Genomic DNA, 6,648 nt, shown 5'->3' with positions numbered 1-6,648 from the left:
TCTTCTGAGAAGTGTGTGTTCATCTCGGATGCCCATTTCTGGATTGGGTCTTTAAATTTTGGGGCCCTAATGGTTTTTAGTTCTTTATAAATTCTAGAGATCAGACCTTTATCTGAGTGCTTATTAGTTAAGATTTTTTTCAAATTTGTGGATTGTCTTTTCACTTTGTTGGTAATTTCTTTTGACATGCAAAAACTTCTCAATAAGAAGAGGTCCCAGGTGTTAATTTTTTCAAGTATTACCCATGTAATTTGATTTTTGTTCATGAACTCTTTGCCTACCCTTATGTCTTCAAGAGTTTCTCCTACTTTCTCTTCCAGGAGATTTAGTGTTTCTGTTTTAATGTTTAGATCCTTAATCCATTTTCACTTTAGCTTAGTGCATGGTGATAGACATTGGTCAAGTTTTAGTTTTTGGAATGTAGAGAGCCAGTTTTTCCAGTACCATTTGTTAAAGAGGCTCTTTCTTCCAGTAAGCATGTTTGGCCCCTTTGTCAAAGATCAGGTGGCTGAGTGTGTTTGTCAAGGCTTCTGAATCTTCTAATCTATTCCATTGATCCTCAGGCCCATTTTTTTCAATACAATGCTGATTTTACTACAGTAGCTTTGTAGTATAATTTTAAGTCAGGAATTGTCATACCTGTTGCATTGTCTTTGTTGCCTGGGATTGCCATTGCTATTCTGGGTCTTTCCTGGTTCCAAATAAATTTTAGGAATGACTTCTGTAGGTCTTTGAGGTATGTTGGTGGTAGTTTGATAGGGATTACATTAAATCTGTACAACACTTTTGGGAGTACGGCCATCTTCACATTGTTGATTCTTCCTATCCAGGAGCATGGAATATCTTTCCATTTTCTGAAATCCTCTCTGTCTCTTTTTTTAATAGTATTCTGTACTGTAATTTTCCTTGGAAAACTCTTTGACTTCTTTAGTTTGATTAATTCCAAGGAATTTCACATTCCCTGGTGCTATTGTAAAAGGTATTGTTTCTCTATTTTCCATCTCAGTGTGATTGTTATCTGTGTAGAGGAATGCTATTGATTTTTTAGTATTGACATTGTATCTTCCTATGCTACTGAATTTGTGTATTAATTCTAGAAGCTTCTTGGTGGAGTTTTTTGGGGTCTTCCAAGTAAAGTATCATGTCATCTGCAAATAATGATAGTTTAACTTCTTTACCTATTCTTATTCCTTTTATTTCTTTCTCTTGTCTAATGGCTGTAACTAATGATTCCAGAACTCTATTGAATAGGAGTGGTGATAGAGGACATCCTTGTCTTGTACTACATCTAAGAGTAAAAGATTTCAGTGTTTCCCCATTTAGAATTATGTTAGCCATTGGGTTTTCATAAATGGCTTTTATCAGATTGAGGTAGAGGCCATCTATTCCAATTTTCTGTAGGACTTTGGACAGGAATGAGTGTTGGACTTTGTCAAAAGTCTTCTGCATCAATTGAGATGATCATGTGGTTTTTGTATTTGGCTGTATTGATATAGTGTGTTATATTTTTAGATTTGCATATATTGAACCACCCTCGCATCCCTGGCATGAATTTTACCTGCTCATGTTGTATAATCTTCTTGATGATTTGCTGTATTCTATTTGCTAGGATCATTCATTGTTAATCAACTATTCTTGTTTCCAAAAATCTATCATATATGTATTGTTATAAGTTTCCCTGTTTCTGCATTTGTCTTTGTTTTTCTTGCTTTTGTTTTTATTCTTTAAAATAACAAAATTATAACAAAAATGTTTGTTAAATATCTGTTTGTTCATCAAGCACAATAGATACACAAAAATCACAATTCTTGTACTGAGGAACACTTGACGTAAAACAGAGTTAACATAGTATCTTTGTACTAAATTATTTTATCATACTAAGGCATGAGGAAAGCGCAACAATGGGAACAAATGTTTTGTGTTAAAATTAAGAAATAGCTATAATTTTCCTGTCATCTACTAGAGTAGTAGATGAAATATGATGATGGTTAAAAATGCCAGAAAACTCTGAAAACATCTAAAAATTATTGAGCATGCCAACAGATTGGTCACAATGACAAAAAGCATCACTGGTGAAAACTAAGAATCAAAATCTGTCATTTTCATTCAATTTAATGTTAGAACTGATTTGCAATTAAAACTGGCCTGTCAGGTGGCAAAATAGCTCAGCAGACTAAGCCCCTGCTTAGGCAAGCACAGGCCTTGCCTGTTCTGCTCCTTGGCAGACTGAGCCAGCCACCAAGTCTGGTGGCATGCACCTGAATCTCAGTGCTGTGGAGGCTGAAAACAAGAGGATAAGTGTGAATCCAAGCTGGATAGTGAGACTTTATATCAAATGCATTAAAAAAAAAAAAAGACTGGCCTGTCAACTGTGAACCTGAAGTAATTTTACATATGTCAACACATTAATCTTTAAGATATTGTTATAAGGAACCTGTTTTACTCATTTTGGACATGAGGCTGCTAAAGTACAGGGATTTCAATTGTATTTTTGTAAAGAATGCAACAACAACCAACAGAAAAAGAACAAATAAATTCTAGGTAATTCTTCCCAGGTGTTTGAGATATTAGTGGTGGGGCAGCACTGCCAGCTAATACTATTTTAGGGTGGAGCTTTAAACATTTGGGACAGAGAGGCAGAGAGCTCCCGTGGAGTGACAGTCAAACCAGACAGAATTAAACAAGCAGATTATAGCTAGAAGAGATGGGGATTATAGATAAAATTCATACTGGGAGAAAGGACTTGGCTTTTAACCAGAGCCCTTGATTCAGAGAGAGAGAAACTAAGCCATGCAGAGGCAGAGAACTGACAGAGGCTAACCAGGGACAGGGACAGAAAATGCTTGTGCAAACCTCTTGTGTTGCCTAGGGTCTTGTTGGTTATCCCATCCCCAGTGAAAATAATGTAACTTTGTGTTAAAAACATTTTGTCATGTTCAGCTCTTCACGTAGGTGTCCCTGCTGTGACTAAAATTATGATAAAGGATGCCTTTTTCTCCAGAGGAAAGGGGATACCTGAGAAAGTTATAGTCAGCCAGGGGTTTTCAAATTTTGAGGATTGACTGAAGTGAGATGAAAGGGAGAGTTTCTGGGGTCAGAAGATGGATGAATCTCAGTTGAGGAGACAGGGAGCAGGACACACAGTGCTGGCTTGGAAAAGGCCGCCAGTGGGTTTCATAGTTCCCCCTTGGTGTGGGCCACCAGAAAGGAAAGATGGGCCCCAGTCAGTGGAAACCTCACTTGACTTAGGTAGAAGGCCTACAGTCAAAGGAAGGATTCCTGCCTTTAGTGCTACTGGAGATTTCCTTTAGCAAAGAATCTTTTCTGCGATCAAATTTGAAATATTCATAAGCCTGTTCCTCCTGAGGACCTTGAAGTAGCTTTGCTCTATAATGATTAAATTCTATATGATACAACCTAATGTCTTCAGACTGCCTCTACTTTTAGGGGAAGAATTAGACACACTGGGGAGATAGAAAATTCTTGCTTGGAGGTCTCCTTTTTCAAGTCATCTCACTTCCTTTCTTAGAAATCCTCCACCAAGCGTCTGGAATTCTCACGTCACCTCTCTCAAATATTCTTCACTCCTGTGAACACAGTCGCTGGCTCCTTGTCTACTGCCTTGCTACTCACATGAGGGTGTTGGAAGATGATAAATAGCAGCATGCTATGCCTAGCACAGCTGTTTATATTTTAACTAAAGTACTTACAGACCAAAAATTGTGATGTTTAGAAATGAATCTTTAAAAATGAAATTTAAATATCCAGATAGGTTGTAGCAGACATTTGCAAACTTGAAAAAAAAAAAGTAGTGATTTTTTTCTTAAAAACTACAAACCAGAGATGAATGGGCCAGAATTCCTTGACAAGTCCTATGGTAGGCAGCAATATTTGTAACTGCATGAATTCCTCTGGATATACCCTCGATCCCGAGGGGGAGGGACACTGCAGTGCTACTATCTCATCTACCACTTCTACTGCCATCAGCTATGGACAAACAATTTAACAAACTGATTTTACTACACCCTTTTTTTAGGTCAAAAGAAATCATCTATTTCTCCATTAGATTTTTCAGGAGAGGTAGGAGAGGAGAATTTAACAGACTGCATGTATAACTTTCCTTTGTTAAATTGAAATAGTTTTCATTCATTTTGGGAGGAATTTCAGAAAGGGGAAGGCTGTGATAGCCTACCTGGTGAATTAAAATATCCATCTGTTTCAAAAGATTGTGAAGGTAGTCAGAAATATCACAGCCATGAATGGCATTTATAGTAATTGTCATTTTAATGGAAGGATTAGACACATCTCTATTGGACATTTCATAAAAACATAACTTATATTTCTAACTTTCTCACTTTAATATTCTCAAACTGATCCATGGTGACCTTACCATTACTAGCAATGTAAGGATAATTCCCTGTTTAATATTCTTCCTAAAATGATAATTTCCTGAAAACAAATGGTAGAGAGTCTAATGCAATTAGTATTTGATAAAAATTTTTTCTGTCATAAATTAGGGCAAATAACTAACATCTGTGGATCTGCAAAGGTCTTAGCATTTGAACATAAATCACCTTACTTGAAGTTACAGAAGCTAAGAGACTTCTCCAAATCATAGATACTCAGCTTTTAAGTCTTAGATGCATAGTTCAAATTCAAATCTGTAATTAAAGAATGAGAAAACACCTAGCAAAGCATGATTCCTCTGGGTTTGGAAGGTTTACTTGAGATGCAAAGAGCTAGGGGTAAAACTACCAAGCAAAAGAAGTTTCTCAGCAGTCCAAGATATCTTCAGATAAGTGGGTAAAATAAAGAGAGCATTTCAGTGGTCAATCACTCTGATGGGAAAAGTAGGAGGTATTCTGATGAAAGGTGGTCTTTTTGTGGATGCCAACCCAACTGCCAGTCACTCTGACAGAAAATGTGGTGGAGGTCAGTCTTCTGGGCATGAGAAGCACATCTTGTAGATCCAGGTCTTAAGAACTGGAGGTATGAAAATATTTGTAGCTGGAATTTCAGTGTGGAAGTGTGATGTATGTGCTTTTGGCATCAAATGTAACCAAAAGTGATGAATACTTATACTGAGTCAGCAGGATGCCCCTCGCTGCTATTCTCCTATAAAGATAGCCCAACCTCAAGGTCATGTCCTACTTCCATCATGACAAGCAATCAGCAGAACAGATCAAGGGATGATGGCATTTCTCCCTGGAGTGGCAGGAGAGGCACACTTCTGAGCACAGCATGTGTTGTGGTATAGATTATCTGACTCTCCACTACTTCATATATGTGGAAAAATGTGTAGAAATTGAGAACTGAAAATACTGTTCTTGTGAAATGCTGTACGAGGGGGAGCTTAGGCCTTCCTCACACAGCACTCACTTAGAAGAACTCTGAGAAAAGAGGACTCTTCGCTTTCTCCTTAGAAACTGAAACACTGCTACTGGACCAGCAGCAGTGACTTCTGCTTCAGCCATCATAGTAGCTTGGTCCCCACATTTGTCCCTCTGAATACCACAGAGACTTCAGATCCAAACTAAACAGGCAAGAAATGCTTCCAGAAAACTATTGATCAGATGATCTAGTTTCCTGTGAGTGGGATGATGTTGACAAGGAAAAATACCTTGGACAAAAAAGCCCGTTATTTACCAGGAAATTGTGAGTATAAGACTGACAAGACATCACTATCATTGAGTGAATGTGCAGTCATTTGGTTACAGTATTTGAAATGTCAGCATTACTCAAGCTAGTAAGTGGTACAACTTTGAAGAAAGAGTTAACTTCCTATAGCATCATTCTATTTCTTAAAAATTTAAATAGTATACACTAGCCTGACTAGAACAGGAGCTTCCAACAGGAGTTGAATTTCTGGTATTCAACCCCAAATAAGAAGTCATAGAACTTTTCACTGGTCAATTCCACATATAAGGTCCATGTCTCTTAAAAAAATTATTTTGAAATATAATAAGCAGCAATTATCCATAGCATTACATGAATATAATGAATAGAAATAACCAAAAAAAAGGTAGCAAATAGTTTTAAGCAGCACTCCTTAATGGTTTTTGGAAGGCATATTCATTAGAATAATTTTAATACAATCAGTATCTTCTATTTTGGGTATAATTGCAAAATAATTCTAAATGTTTTCTTTCAATTTTGGGGAAACATTTTAACAAAATAAATTTAAGTGGATAATTACTTTCTAAATTATTTCTTTAAAAACATTTATTAATGCTCTATACATGGTGTTCACTCCAACTTCTTTCCTCACTTTCAGTATTTTTCTTCAGTGTTCCCAGCCCACCTCTGACACTCTCTTGTCCTGTAGGAATTTTTAAAACAGTAGAATATTCCATGTTTCACAAGAATGTGTGGGGCAGGAGTAAGTTCTCACAGGCGATGTGGACAAGGCCACCCTTCACCTCCTGCGGTTACGCCTGGCTCCTAGTCCGTCATGGCTGGGGATGCCTGTATAAATTCATGGAAATACTTTATTTATGTCACTAAACATTATTTAATTCAAAGAAGTTAGGTGTTTAATAACAATTTCTTTTGACTTTTAAAGTAATACATTTTTCTTTTCTTTCCAGTGTGAAGTCATTACTATTTTTTGGGGTCTGCCCCGTAGTCAGTTCTTTAAGTGGCTGCTTC

The sequence above is a fragment of the Octodon degus genome, unplaced genomic scaffold (assembly GCF_000260255.1).
Source record: "Octodon degus isolate 3935 unplaced genomic scaffold, OctDeg1.0 scaffold00402, whole genome shotgun sequence".
NCBI lineage: Eukaryota > Metazoa > Chordata > Mammalia > Rodentia > Octodontidae > Octodon > Octodon degus.
The sequence above is the reverse complement of the archived record's forward strand: the minus strand, read 5'-3'. Positions refer to the sequence as shown.